Here is a 16999-nt window from a genome sequence, read left to right as displayed (position 1 = left end):
TACTGTAATATGTATAGTAATTTTGATACATAACAGTAATGTACTGTGTACTGTAAGATGTATAGTAATATTGATACATAACAGTAATGTACAGTGTACTGTAAGATGTATAGTAATATTGATACATAACAGTAATGTACAGTGTACTGTAAGATGTATAGTAATATTGATACATAACAGTAATGTACAGTGTACTGTAAGATGTATAGTAATATTGATACATAACAGAAATGTACAGTGTACTGTAATATGTATAGTAATATTGATACATAACAGTAATGTACTGTGTACTGTAAGATGTATAGTAATATTGATACATAACAGCAATGTACAGTGTACTGTAAGATGTATAGTAATATTGATACATAACAGTAATGTACTGTGTACTGTAAGATGTATAGTAATATTGATACATAACAGCAATGTACAGTGTACTGTAAGATGTATAGTAATATTGATACATAACAGTAATGTACTGTGTACTGTAAGATGTATAGTAATATTGATACATAACAGTAATGTACAGTGTACTGTAAGATGTATAGTAATATTGATACATAACAGTAATGTACAGTGTACTGTAATATGTATAGTAATATTGATACATAACAGTAATGTACAGTGTACTGTAAGATGTATAGTAATATTGATACATAACAGTAATGTACTGTGTACTGTAAGATGTATAGTAATATTGATACATAACAGCAATGTACAGTGTACTGTAAGATGTATAGTAATATTGATACATAACAGTAATGTACAGTGTACTGTAAGATGTATAGTAATATTGATACATAACAGTAATGTACAGTGTACTGTAAGATGTATAGTAATATTGATACATAACAGTAATGTACAGTGTACTGTAATATGTATAGTAATATTGATACATAACAGTAATGTACTGTGTACTGTAAGATGTATAGTAATATTGATACATAACAGCAATGTACAGTGTACTGTAAGATGTATAGTAATATTGATACATAACAGCAATGTACAGTGTACTGTAAGATGTATAGTAATATTGATACATAACAGTAATGTACTGTGTACTGTAAGATGTATAGTAATATTGATACATAACAGTAATGTACTGTGTACTGTAAGATGTATAGTAATATTGATACATAACAGCAATGTACAGTGTACTGTAATATGTATAGTAATATTGATACATAACAGTAATGTACTGTGTACTGTAATATGTATAGTAATATTGATACATAACAGTAATGTACAGTGTACTGTAAGATGTATAGTAATATTGATACATAACAGTAATGTACAGTGTACTGTAATATGTATAGTAATTTTGATACATAACAGTAATGTACTGTGTACTGTAAGATGTATAGTAATATTGATACATAACAGTAATGTACAGTGTACTGTAAGATGTATAGTAATATTGATACATAACAGTAATGTACAGTGTACTGTAAGATGTATAGTAATATTGATACATAACAGTAATGTACAGTGTACTGTAAGATGTATAGTAATATTGATACATAACAGTAATGTACTGTGTACTGTAAGATGTATAGTAATATTGATACATAACAGTAATGTACTGTGTACTGTAATATGTACAATGTTGAATTCATATCTTGAATTGTTAAACATTGAAAATGTACTTTAGCATTAGTTTGCATGAAATAGCTCTCAATGCAAGGCCGTAGCAACCAGTACGGTTGATAATGTTTCAGCTTGACCACTTTTTCACAGAGGCCTCCCAGTTCCATTTTCTTCTCATGGCACAAAAATGTCAGTGTAAGGTACCCTTAATAAAAAATACATATTTATTAAATAGAGTGAAATATTCTTTATTCATCCATCAAAACATAAATTAAAAAAAGTAGATTTATGTACTTCTAATGTACTTGCTAATTATGATATGGGATAAGATTTTTTAAAAACTAAAAAAGCTTAAACTAATACAACAACTGTAATCTGGCATTTGTGAACAAGTTTTATTTGTTGTTTATACTATATGATTTTTATAAAATGATTTAAATAAAAGTATTGAAAGATTGTAACATGTTGTAATTTCTAATTCAAGTTCAAAAGCCTTAATGACACTGACACTAATACATTATTTTTAATTTATTTACTCATGGCTACCATTTATTAATATGCAACAATTTGTTTAAAAATTTACAGTCAGGCTTTAAATTATTAGTATGTATTATAAAGTAAAAGATTTCGTTGATAAAAGCGTTGTTTAATTGTCATTTAATGTTTTACGTTTACAGTTGTTATCTTATCAATTTTTTCATTTAGTGACTTTGGTTTTATTTCTAGTCTATTACACTCTTTGTTCATTTTCATTACGTCTTTGACCTCTGTGAATGTTTCTTATTTGAGGTTCAGGATTAGAAGCGAAGCAGCATATCATGCGCTTAAATCCGTTTCTTAATTCTGGAATACGCCACCAATATACAATTGGATTTAAAGCAGAATTCATCATCAGAAGCGGTAAAAAAATCTGATAAAAAGACTCAGTAAATGAGTCACAAAAGTTTGACTTAAGAAAGCATATTGTCAATAACTGGGTTGGGAGTAAACAGAAAAACAGTGAAAAAAGTAGAATACTAAATGTGATAAAAACTGATCGTAATCTGTCCTTTTTAGCAGATCTAGCAGAAGCTGATTTGATTTGATTAGTTTTACGTTTTAAAATAATATACATAGAAATATAAACAAATCCAACACTGATGGTCAATGTCAAACTCAAAATGAGCACAGGAATGTAAAAAAAAGTGTAGAAAGATGCAATGAAAAAATAGATTACTAAGCCTATTATTAAAATCCACATAAAAGTACATACTATTGCTAATTTCTTTTTAGAAACAAAGTTTTGAAATTTTATTGGAACAGAAATAACTAGAAAACGTTCCATACTCACAATAAAAACAAACAATAGTGAACAATTCATGAAAATTATCCCCATAATTACAATTGAACCATTTATAGGGGAATCATCATATAATGATATAAAAATTAAAGTAACAAGACAACTTAGTATGTCAGCAACGGCCAAGTTTACAATCAAAACATTAGATTTCTTTCTTAGTTGATGATTGCAGCAGACAACCAAAATAACCAACAGGTTTTCCATTATTCCTGCAGCCATAATGATATATGTGAACCAACTACTCATTGGACTTATTGTCAGGTTAAAGAATTCATAGTACTTGGGGAACTTCCATGGAGGGTAGTAAACATCCCATGAACTCTGGTAGGTCCATGGGAAGTCAAAGTCAAATTCAAAACTAAAATATGTTGCATTTTGCATATCTGTAAAACAAATTGTATAATTTATAAAAATTATTAAAAAATCATTTTTTGGTGCTATATGCTCTCACAGTATATCAACTATTGTTTTTATTAATATTCTTCTTTTTTCATTTTTGTGACAACCTATTCTCTAAAAATGCACTACTTTCTTCTTGTATTGTTAGTAACCTCTTCTTGTATCATTGGTAATGCATACATCTGAGATTATGCAAGTGACATTTTGGTTGACGTCACATATCCCATTGATACATATCTTCATTAACAAAATGTAAAAAAGCATGGGGTACTTTGATTTTTGGTGATTAATTCAGTAGCATAGCTTTGGATATTGTATAATTTTTTGTCAACTAAAAATAACAAAGCTTTTTACAACAATTAAATATAACAGAATTGTTTTTATCTACAAAAGCTTTCCTAAAATTGTCAAAAGAACAAATTGATAATGGTAGATTACACTAGACAAATAATAGCTATAAATCATTAAAAATGTTAAAACTAAATATTGTATGATGTTAGACCAATTTTACATTATAGTATTATAACTAATTATAAATGCTCAAACTTACCCATGATAAAAGTTGTCTAGATCTAGATCAGTAGAACGCCTTTTTTTTCAGTTTTCAGTGATTTGATAACAAAACTTGACCAACAGTAGAGATAAATTTTTTTTATCAGTGCTCTATGGTTAGAGATAGGCAAACTGTGTTGCTGATGATAATACCAAATAAAGTAATGCCTCAGTGATAGTAATACTCTACAATAAAATCACATTTTCTAGAATACTCTGATTTATATGATTCAATGACCAATTAGATTAGTAATTTATTGATAAAGAGAAACTGTGTATTTTGTAATATCACTATCACTTTTCTTTTCTACCTTTATAGCTATACACTTATAATAGCAAAATACAAAATAAAATTAATGGTAACACATTTTATTCCTAATTGATACTAAATTTTAATGAGTTTATGTAGGTGTAATTGTGTTTTTGTTTATTTTATTGGTGCATGTGAAGTTTTTAATGTGTTCCTGGTTTTAATAGTTACTCTGATGTAAAAGATTTAATTACCAATTGGGATAGTAATTTATTGTTGAAGAGAAACTGAGTATTCTGTAATAACTATCACTTGCTTTTTTCTTTAGCTTTTTGCTTATAACAAAATAAAAAGAATGCTAATGAACTTATTCCTAATTAATTCTAAATTTAATGAGGTTTATGTAGTTGTAATTGTGTTTTTGTTTATTTTTTGGTGCATGTGAAATAATGTGTTACTGGTTTTGTTCTTTGATGTTGTTGAAGCAAAATGTATTTGTATTTAAGATAATTTCCCAAATCACCATAAAAAAATATTATAAAGTAAAAGATTTCGAGAATAAAAGCGTTGTTTCATTGTCATTTAAAGTTTTACGTTTACAGGTCAAGTTCAATATTGAATATCGAAACGTGGCAGGCTATGGCGCTTGACCTTTGACAAGATCGCCTAAAATTTATAAATTAAACTTACGATACTTATTATTGTATATTCAGGAATAGCCGCTCCATAATCTCTTTGCTTTTCTTCTTTATATCTATATTTTATATTTTTTAATTTATACTAACAAATATATTTTAATTAATATTATAATCATAACAATAAATATTAAAAAAAATATATATAAAATATTATTTATCGCATAATATACAGTCTAGGATAATTATTTGATAAACAAAATCATTACACCCAACTACTATCTTCATCTCCTATATACGGAACATCATTTGGATAATAGAACAAATCACATATCTACACATAATCAAACATCATATACTCTATCTCTAACAATATTTCCATCTTCTATCGACTAAAGCTGAAGTATAGTCGTTATCTCGGGACCGTTCTATGGTCACCACCAGGTAGTCTTACTTCATCAAGGCTTCTATGAATGGATGTACTGGTTGGGAGCAGAAAAGCTAGTAGACCATACCCAGTACCGTTTTGATTACGATCAATCGGGAAATTACCTCACAACTTCTGTCTCTTGTTCTTTGGGTACTTCGACTGCTAAGTCTCTCGGATCTCTAATTATTCTTCTTCTATTAACCCATTTAGTAGCACCTTCGTTGCTTTGCCTAAGTTGGTAAACACCTTCTTGTTGTATACAGTTACAATGTATGACGTTTCCGAATATTTATCAACCAGTTTATGTCGACCATCAAAGTGTTCTCTGCGAATTAGAACTCGCTCACCAATTTTAAACCGTTCAGAATTTGTTGGTGGATGACGTCTTTCTTCCTTATCCGCATCCGCATCCCAAATTGAGCTTGCATTATCTAGGAAAAGTTCAATGGGCAATTTTGGTTCTCTCCCCATCATCAATAAGTAAGGCGTAACACCGTTCACCGTATCTTGGGTGGTATTATAGATAACTACTACATGTCCTAGCATTTTAGACCATCGTCTTCGCTCTGCTGGTTTCATAGCTCTCAATAAGCTGCACGATGTCTTGTTAAGTTTTCCCGTTCCCTACTGGGTGGTAACCTGAAGTTCTGGATTTTGTTATGTTATAAAGTTTGCACAAAGCCAAAGTTTTTACTCTGATCTGAATGAATTCGATCGGGCACCTCATAGCAAGCAAACCAATGATCTCTCAGAGCTCTCTCTACCCCTTTTGCGCACTGGTCTTTGCAAGCGACAGTAGCAGCAAACTTTGAATAGGCATCTGTCATTACAAAGACATCTTTGAACCTTCCTATTCCTCTGTCGAGCTTTAGGTTTGAAAGCGAGAAGATGACGTAGTGGTGGTCTAATTTTAGAGGTTTGTGATTTACTCACAGCACACCGAAAACATCTCTTTGTGTGGCCATTGACATCGGCCTTGGCTTCTGGCTAATAACATCTGGAGTACAGTAATGCCAATGTTCGCGTAACTCTGCTCTCTCATCTCTTGGAATGACTTATCTTTACATGCCATCTCGATTCTGCGCAATTCCCTTTGGACCCATGGTTCCTTTACCCCTCTTGTAAATCTTTCCAATGCCGCTTTCTCAATATCTGACGTTGCCGCCTTGACCAGTCTCTCATCGGCATCCTACTGTAATCAGCTAACGATTCTTCATACAGCTGTGATCGACTATGAAAATTACTGCGCCTCAAGTTTCTCTAACAATCTTTGTACTACCCTTCTTAACATCATCACCATAGCAGAAGATCTCATCTTTCGCCGCTCTGCCTAGCTGGGCTAACAGCGAGTAGGCTTTGACTTCTCCAGTAAGATTGTAGTGGGTAGCAAAATTATTAAAGTCATCTCTCCTTTCTTTCAAGGATAGCTCTCCAATCTCTCTTGCACAACCCTTAAACTTAGTTTAACCAGTGGTGGACTTCGCTTTTAGGCCTTGGAGTGCTGTCGTTAATGCTTGTATCATATCATCCATCTCTGCCATATTGCTATGTTAAAATATGGGAATAATTAATCTATGCACAATGTAAATATGTAGTATAATAATGGACTAAAGGATATGCAATTAAAATAAAAAACAAAGCATTAATGAAAAATATCACTGATGAAATTTTAAGAAAGAATGTCATTTTATTGTTTGCAGGAAAATTGGTGCTAGGGCAAGTAAAAAAAATAGCCTGTCGACATTGCCAACCCAGTGCGTAAAGATGATACTAGTCTGTGGCAGTGTCGATTCTGTTTACAGGATGACTTTCCTGAACTAAGTGAGGTACTTAAAACATTACTTATTAAACAAATATTTGCACAAAGTATCTACATAAATTAATATTGTAGTATGAGAGGACAGGTCTATCTAACATCTCCAAATCAAATGCTTAAATCTTCCCTTGCACGTTGTGTAGTGTCCATGTAATTAGTGTGTTTTTCTTTGTCATGTTTCTAATTTTATTCATTTGATTTTGTGTAGGTATGGAGTCATCTTGAAGGTGGTAATTTACCCAGGTCAAGCAATTGGTTGATGTGATTTATTCCAACAAAAGCAATTAGTAATAAACATGTTAAAAACCCAAAAGATAGTGAAGGTAGGTTTAACATAAATACCATTTATCTTTTAATCCTTTTGCTATTTAAGCCTATTTCGAGATCACACTAATGTCATTGCTTAATATAACTTCATTGTTTTTTCAATGGTGAACATGATCTTACATTGTAGAGTGACTAAGGTGGATGTTGATAAGTTTATGGTAGATCTAACAAGCAGAAGCTCAGACCTCTAGGACAGCAAAGGAGAATTGGTGCCACAGAAAAATATTTACAAATAACCATGATGCAGCAGAAGAGGCCACAAGAAAGAGGACGGTATAAAGAAAGCTTAGCCAATCAAGTGAGTTTACAGTTTGTAATGAAGTCGTTGCTCCACCAAGATCAGGAAAACTAAATGTAGAATATGGTCTGGTATTGTTCCATACTTACCATATTAAAAGTTATAACAAATAGATTTAGAAACATGTATAGCCTACATCATACAGAAGAGCTAACTACAAATGCTTAATAACGTCTGTTTTCAATATTTGTTCTTCACAGCTTATATCAAGTGTGTTATTGTTCATTTAAAACATTAGCTTCAAACAGGCAGGGAAACTTCTGGTGGATATGGACTAAGGAGAGGCATTGTTAAACCAATTTGCATGTATTCTCTATAAAATCCTTTTTTTTTTGTCTTGTGTGGGTTCGTCCCAATTTTATTATCATACTCTGTTATAAATATTATATTTTTTAAGCATATTTTTTCCTCTCGTTTATATGTTACAACGTTAAAAGTAAACACTTGCTGTATATACATAAAATGATTGATTTTGATGTTTGTAAAATCATATTAAAAATAATTTAATTATATAAACAAAATGGCAATAAAAAGACGATAAAAATTGATTAAAAACGTACTTTTGACAGTTTTTATTATTCTATAATGTTCGTGTTCGGGTAGAGAGGCTATAAACTCAGGGGAGGAATATAAAATACTCTTCCTTTTCACCAAGACAAAAAAGAATGACATGAGTATGAAGAATGAAAAAGTTTGAAAATAAGATATTTAGAATGGATAGCATGGAATGATCTATTTAATGAGAACCGTAAGGTTAGAGTCTATAGAGTGTGCAAGTCCAAAATAGTATTTTGGTTCTGTGTGTATGTGAGACACTTCATACCCGGATGTAAACTTTAAAAAAAAGTATATATCTATACTAAAAAAGACTTTAAATAACTTTATACATCAACGCCTTAAATTAAATTCCCACTTTGCTTTGCTCAATAAACGTATATCTACATACTTATCATTTTACCTTTTCAACAATATTGGTGATGTTACTATTTTTTTCCATTTATTTGGTATCGCATTGATAATTGAAAAATATTCTATGAAATCATTTTCTTTATGACTTAACTTGGGAAGCAACTCTTGGTATGTTATCAGTTCATTATTAATAATGATATCGTTTATTTTTCGGAATCCCAAATTTAACCAATTGCTAAGATACATTGAATTACCTTGCAGAGTTATATATTTTTTTTCCCATAGCTGTTGAGATTTGATTTCATTTGCAATTAGTGGTTCTGAACTTATAATGTTATCACAGCCACATTTAATAATTGTAGATAAAATATTGACATGTCTTTTAAAATTGTATGATTTTCTTTATTCATCTATATATAAATTTACGTAAGGGCAAAATTCGGTAAATCGCGCCTTACTTCTAGAATTTTTACTCGATGGTATATAAAGTTGGTTCGTACTTTCGGTACTGATTTTAACCACCTGATGTAACCCTGTTTACTAATTAAATTAAGTTAGATAATTAGTTATTGACGATTAAAACGAATTTAGGTTCAACGATTTGCCCCAAATAGGGGTGTTTTCCGATCGTGGTATACACTGTCTAATGGATGTCCATCTTGAAAAATACCCGCCACAAAAATGCGAGGAGGCTTCGCATTTTCCTATCTCCTCCTACGATAATTGTTTTTAATAGCTGAAAACCGGTTGAACAGTTCGAGTACAGCATCATAATGTTGAAGACAGGCCGATTTTCTTTAAAAAATACTATTTTGATACATTTAATATAAGTTTTTACAAATGTATTGATTTGTGATGAATGGAACATTCCAAATTATTTGGTTTAACCATACAGGTATAGATTTAGATTTATGGGCCCCCTTGGAGAATAAACATAAATAGTATTGCAATGCTGTACAATACTGTTAAGGTATTAACCACTTTTGATCGCAATTTGAATCGCAAATTTCTTACTGTGAGTGTTGGTACTGTTAGATGTAATATAAAAATATATACAAATAAACTTTATTACTGTGAGTGTGGGTAGGCCCTACTGTTAGATTATAAACATATAATATACAAATAAACATTCCAAATTATTTGGTTTAACCATAGAGGTATAGATTTAGTGGTATATTATTTATAGGCCTATAAAACATTAAAAACAATATTTCGTTACTGAGTGGATAAGAATATATTTTAAAATGTTTCCTCTTTGTACCTATCTTCTTCCCCATCCCTCAACCCTTAATGTTACATACAAAACACAAATTGGGTTTGTTTAAATGAGTCCAAATAAAAAAATTTGACTCATTTTGTTTCTCTCTCGGAAGTAATTCCCAGGGTGCTAATTTTGGTTGACTTCATAAATCATTGTGTATATTTATTCGTTTCTGTAAACGACAATGTATTATAGTCCTGCGGTACGTACATTTGAAATCTCCATTTTTTTCTCGCTGGAAATACTGTGTATTCGAGAACCATCTGTGGGCACGACCTAGATGGTACGCGAGCGTGCCATCTAGTTTTAGTAATTTTAACTGTACATTCAATTGGATACATGAATTTCCATTTCCCAGGGCTATAAAGCCTCTTGATCCAACTCAGTTTTAAAGACTAAAATTTAATTTTTTTAATTTGGGTGTCAAAGTATTTATAAATTACTACTGTATTTACGGCCATTGGTTTGTTATACACTATTCCTTCACTTCAATATGTAGGCTGAAAAATTAAAGCAATAGTACAGTTTATATGGAACTTTGACTTTACGCAAACACAATAACGAAAGTATAAAAATGCCAAACTATATTAGTTTTGATGTTTTTCGTGGTGTATTAATTATTTAATACGTAGAGATAAAAAAATGTGGATAAAAATCGAATGAAAAACACATTGCTGCGGAAACACGAATTAAGTTTATTCATTTACATTTATTTTTATTTCACTGGTTTCAATATTTTGCAATTTTTTTTGTATGGGAGATTTGTTACGTACTTGCAACTTTTGTAATTAAAGTGTGGTCTACCAGAAACTCGTGCTCCGCACGGTTTGTCTACCTTAATAATAATTCGTATGGCATGATTATTAACTATAATAAAAGCGTACTTTTCCCGCCCACAATATTTCTTTTCGTACATAAGATGGGGACCCCTTATGAGACGTCACAAAATAAACATGAATATTCATTAATCATGTCCATAAGCTACGTTAGAAATGAGCTAACAATTCGCTAATACAAAGGTTTTCTGTCGAGCTGGTTAGGCTATGGACTTTACATGTCAATGTATCGGGTTTGAATCCGATGAGCAAGTTCTTTTTACTTTATAGTGACAGAGAGATTATTTAGAGGGTTAGGTTTAGTTATATTTAGGAACTTAACTATCTTTCACATAAGGAAGGGGCCCTAACTTCTGTATTATACGAAATAAAAAATCGCTTCCCGGCCCCTGAAAAATTGTGTTTTTTTAACAAACAAACAGTCAATCAATACAATTCGGAACTACTTACGGCCATTGATTTTGTTATACACAGAGTATTCCTTTACTTTGAAATATCTGTAATGTACAAAATGAAAGCAATATTGGATTTGGGGTGTGCCTCAGAAAGTGACAACGTGCATGAGCGGGACAGACTTCTGTCAATCAGTCGGCAGAGATTACAAAATTTTAATGATAAAATGAATTGTTAAGTTATCGAATTAAGATGTGAAGTATTGGAATAATAACAATGATTATGACTCAACACAAAAAGTAGTCAAAATTAGATGATGCGCTCGGACACAAACATTGTTGGTGTATTTTTCGTTGATATTTGACATTTAGCGGAAACACGACATTCACGACGTTTTATTTGCGTGTTTGTGTGTTTTTTTAATTTACATTTTTGTTTATTTCATGGTTTTTTTATATTTTCATCAAGTATTCTCAAATGTACTTAGTATAAAGTACAAATTACGTCAGAGCAGGGCAAAACATCTAATCACTCAACTCCCTGACGCACAACTGCATACAATCCTGTTGGTGCAGTACCCGCTGATGACTTGGGCTCGAATCTAACCACTAGCCATCAGCGCAATCTCGGTGGTCTAGAGGTATGAACGCCAGGCTTGTGATCTGGAGGTCGTGGGTTCGAGCCCCACCCGAGAACTACTAGCGATTTTTTTCACAAGTATTCTCAAATGTACTTAGTATAAGGTAGTACAAATTACGTCAGAGTAGGGCAAAACATCTTATCACTTAACTCCTCTTTAACTCCCTGACGCAAAACTACAATTACATCTCTGGGATACTAATCTTTCTTTCTTTTACATTAATGTAAAATATTATTTGGTAAAACTGTAAGTATTATTGTCATTGCTTTCCACAATAAATCTACTATTTGATTGTTTTATCAAACAAATAAATAGATAAAATAAGCCAGCGTATTAAGAGATTTCCATGGGATTTAGGCGCCTCTAATAGGACTAATTAGTTGAAGATGAAGTAAGTGGTAATGGATAATATATAAAATGGCCGTTCCTTAAAAACACAACACACACTCGAACCTTGCAAACAAATATGCCGCACAATTAAGATAGTTGCATATATTAGCGAAGGATCCAATGAAATCGTTTATAACAATTCAGTTTTTGAATGGCCGCGTGACGTGCACCTGTACGTCTTCACCGGTTTAGCGGAACGGGTTTTGCAGTGTGGGTAAGTAGCAGAACATCATTTTGTACATTTTGATAAATTATTTTAATCTAAATAATCCACTTTTTAATTTTAATAGTCTATATTCACTCCCTGAATCGAATTAAGAATATATTGAAGCCTCTAACCACCTCTATTACTAATAGTCTACACTACCAGTAGCTAGGCCTATTGCTTGTTTTGGGATTCACTCTGTTTGGTCTCCCGTCTTCATCGGCGGTTATCGTTGACATGTAAGGGCCTAAGCCAACAAGGACACGTTTCCCAATACAATTTCAGATATTTGATATCTTATTATAAAAGTTTTATATCGAATGAAATGGTGGAAAATGTAGACGGCATTTTGACCACCATAATCCAAGAGGCGAATAATTATCAATATTCGGTCATCGTACCAAAATAGAGAGAATTACTCTACTACATTATCAAACTAGTTTGAGAAAAAAAGTGTAATGTGCCTAAATATGGTAGTGATATTCCTTAGTTTTGTAGTGATCATCTTGAGGTCCAAATTTACCAAATTACTTTTAGGCCTATTTAAACATTATTTAGATTTTAAGTAAATCTATTTTTCCAGTAATTCTTAAGCCACAGTGACACATGTACGGTACATTAACAATAACTATTCTTTTTAGGGGTAATCAATGTATTTTTGTCTTTCCAGAGATTAAAGATAATTTTTTTTCTTTTGTAAATTTAGATTTTGTAACTTTAAAAAACTGAAAATCTAAACGCAGCGTGACTTGAATGGCTTCCGTACCCTTTTAGAGTTTCCAATCATTTAGTTCACATTACCATAACCTACAAAGTAATAGCCGGCCTAACTTTCATCAATCATGACGTCATCTAATAATATTGGTTTGTTTTTCAGGTTCAGAAGAGGTGCACCGCGCGCGTTCATTCTTTTTATTCACATTTTTACATAATAATGATAATTATTAACTATAACTCAGAGGGGTACGGAAGCCATCAATATAAATAAATGATCATTTTTTAGCGTAAATTAAAAAAATAGTAACCTGCTACATTGAATGATTATATTATTATTGTTTGTGAATGATTATCAACGTAGTCTACGTCATCGTACTCTATGTCATCGTAGTCTACGTCATCGTAATACTGTACAGCATAAACGATTAAAACACGATAATGTCGAGATAAGGTATTTATGTTTTATTTTAATAACTGGTATCCGTTTAAAAGAAACATAGGCCTAACTGTATCCATTTTTGTTGATTAATATAAATAATATTTTGATTTACGTGGCGAAATTTTACGTTGGCCTAAATCTATTTTACGATGTATTACTTTCCAACCCCAACCAGTTATCATAATATGCAACTAACAATATTTATTCTTTTTCAGGTTAATCAAATGTATTTTTATCTTTTCAGAGATTTGAATTTTTCTTTTGGAGATTTTCTTTATATACCTTTAAATAAATAACTTATAAAAACGCAATTATAAATTGTCTTAATATTGGTTACCTTACCTGTAGGCATATTTATTTTAATAAACGGTAACCACTTAAAAGAAACGTAACTGGACCCATTTTGATTGTAACATAAAAATATTATTTCCATTTACGTAGAAATTAATTCTATTTCGTAATTTCCAACCCCAACCAGTTCCCATAAATGTGCAACTAACAACATTTTTTTTAGGTTAATCAGATGTATTTTTATCTTTTCAGAGATTGGAGTTTTTCTATTTTTGTTTTGGAGATTTTCTTTTTATATTTGTCAATAAATAACTTAGTATTGGTTACCTTACTTGTAGGCCATTTTTTTTTATTGTACCATAAATATTATTTCCATTTACGTAGGCCTAAATCCATTTGATGATGTAAATAAAATTAATTTTATTTTAACACAAACCATTTACCATAATGTGCGACTAACAATATTGATTCCTTTTCAGGTTAATCAAATGTATTTTTATCATTTCAGAGATTGGAATTTTTCTTTTGGAGATTTTCTTTTTAAACCTTTAAATAAATAACTTAGTATTGGTTACCTTACTTGTAGGCCTATTTATTTAATAACTGGTATCCGTTTAAAAGAAACATAGGCCTAACTGTATCCATTTTTGTTGATTAATATAAATAATATTTTGATTTACGTGGCGAAATTTTACGTTGGCCTAAATCTATTTTACGATGTATTACTTTCCAACCCCAACCAGTTATCATAATGTGCAACTAACAATATTTATTCTTTTTCAGGTTAATCAAATGTATTTTCATCTTTTCAGAGATTTGAATTTTTCTTTTGGAGATTTTCTTTTTATACCTTTAAATAAATAACTTATAAAAACGCAATTATAAATTGTCTTAATATTGGTTACCTTACCTGTAGGCATATTTATTTTAATAAACGGTAACCACTTAAAAGAAACGTAACTGGACCCATTTTGATTGTAACATAAAAATATTATTTCCATTTACGTAGAAATTAATTCTATTTCGTAATTTCCAACCCCAACCAGTTCCCATAAATGTGCAACTAACAAAATTTATTTTTGGTTAATCAGATGTATTTTTATCTTTCAGAGATTGGAGTTTTTCTGGTTTTCTTTTGGAGATTTTCTTTTTATATTTGTCATTAAATAACTTAGTATTGGTTACCTTACTTGTAGGCCTTTTTTTTTTATTGTACCATAAATATTATTTCCATTTACGTAGGCCTAAATCCATTTGATGATGTAAATAAAATTAATTTTATTTTAACACAAACCAGTTACCATAATGTGCGACTAACAATATTTATTCTTTTTCAGGTTAATCAAATGTATTTTTATCATTTCAGAGATTGGAATCTTTTGGAGATTTTCTTTTTAAACCTTTAAATAAATAACTTAGTATTGGTTACCTTACTTGTAGGCCTATTTATTTAATAACTGGTATCCGTTTAAAAGAAACATAGGCCTAACTGTATCCATTTTTGTTGATTAATATAAATAATATTTTGATTTACGTGGCGAAATTTTACATTGGCCTAAATCTATTTTACGATGTATTACTTTCCAACCCCAACCAGTTATCATAATGTGCAACTAACAATATTTATTCTTTTTCAGGTTAATCAAATGTATTTTTATCTTTTCAGAGATTTGAATTTTTCTTTTGGAGATTTTCTTTTTATACCTTTAAATAAATAACTTATAAAAACGCAATTATAAATTGTCTTAATATTGGTTACCTTACCTGTAGGCATATTTATTTGAATAAACGGTAACCACTTAAAAGAAACGTAACTGGACCCATTTTGATTGTAACATAAAAATATTATTTCCATTTAGGTAGAAATTAATTCTATTTCGTAATTTCCAACCCCAACCAGTTCCCATAAATGTGCAACTAACAAAATTTTTTTTAGGTTAATCAGATGTATTTTTATCTTTTCAGAGATTGGAGTTTTTCTATTTTTCTTTTGGAGATTTTCTTTTTATATTTGTCAATAAATAACTTAGTATTGGTTACCTTACTTGTAGGCCTATTTATTTAATAACTGGTATCCGTTTAAAAGAAACACCCATTTTGATTGTACCATAAATATTATTTCCATTTACGTAGGCCTAAATCCATTTGATGATGGTATAAATAAAATTAATTTTATTCCATAATTTCCAACCCAACCCAGTTAATATCATAATGTGCAATTAACAAAATGTATTCTTTTTCAGGTTAATCAGATGTATTTTTATCTTTTCAGAGATTGGAGTTTTGCTTTTGGAGATTTTATTTTTTTATCTTTCAATAAATAACTTATAAAAACGCTATTATAAATTTACAATTGTCATGTAGTATCTGTTACCTTACCTGTAGGCCTTTTTATTTTATTAACTGGTAACCATTTAAATAAAAAAAAAGTAACTGGACCCACCTAACTATATTACTTGATGATTGTGTAAATAAAATTAATTTTATTTCAACACAAACCAGTTAATACCATAATGTGCGACTAACAATATTATTCTTTTTCAGGTTAATCAAATATATTTTTATCTTTTCAGATAATGGGGTTTTCTTTTGGAGATTTTCTATTTATATTTTTCAATAAATAACTTAGTATTGGTTACTTGTAGGCCTATTTATTTTAATCACTGGTAACCGTTTAAAAGAAACATAACTGGACCAATTTTAATTGTACATAAATAGTATTTCCATTTACGTAGTATTTAATTAATTATATTTCTCAATTTCCAACCCAAACCAGTTATCATAATGTGCAACTAATAATGTTATTATTTTTTCAGGTTAATCAAATGTATTTTTATTTTTTCAGAGATTGGAGTTTTTCTATTTTTCTTTTGGAGATTATCTTTTTTTTTTATCTTTCAATAAATAACTTATGAAAATGCAATTATAAATTCTCATATAGTATTGGTTACCTTATTTGTAGGTAACCAATTAACAATTTATTTATTTAAAACATAACTGGACCCATTTTGATTGTACCATAAATAGTATTTCTAATTACGTAGGCCTAAATCCATTTGATGATGGTGTAAATAAATTAATTCTATTTTATACTTTCCAACCCCAAACCAGTTATCATAATGTGCGAATAACAATATTTATTCTTTTTCAGGTTATCAAATGTATTTTTATCTTTTCAGACTTTTGGAGTTTTTCTATTTTTTTCTTTTGGAGATTTTCTTTTTTTATCTTTCAATAAATAACTTATAAAAACGTTATTATAAATTTACATTTAGTATTGGTAACCTT

The 16999-nt window shown here is 30.2% G+C and overlaps 1 long non-coding RNA gene across 2 annotated transcripts in view; it reads left to right on the top strand.

The window, feature by feature from the left end:
* Positions 1-8211, top strand: part of LOC140059230 (uncharacterized) — a 42460-nt gene extending 34249 nt beyond the window's left edge. For both annotated transcript variants that reach the window (XR_011847153.1, XR_011847152.1), the window contains exons 5-8: positions 6890-7015; positions 7214-7328; positions 7460-7630; positions 7831-8211. This is a non-coding gene — a long non-coding RNA (uncharacterized lncRNA). The remainder of the gene's footprint in view (positions 1-6889; positions 7016-7213; positions 7329-7459; positions 7631-7830) is intronic.
* The last annotated feature ends 8788 nt before the right edge of the window (positions 8212-16999 follow it).

The sequence above is a fragment of the Antedon mediterranea genome, chromosome 9 (genome assembly GCF_964355755.1).
Source record: "Antedon mediterranea chromosome 9, ecAntMedi1.1, whole genome shotgun sequence".
Lineage (NCBI taxonomy): Eukaryota > Metazoa > Echinodermata > Crinoidea > Comatulida > Antedonidae > Antedon > Antedon mediterranea.
Note: the sequence above shows the minus strand (reverse complement) of the source record. Positions and strands in the feature narration are given on the sequence as shown.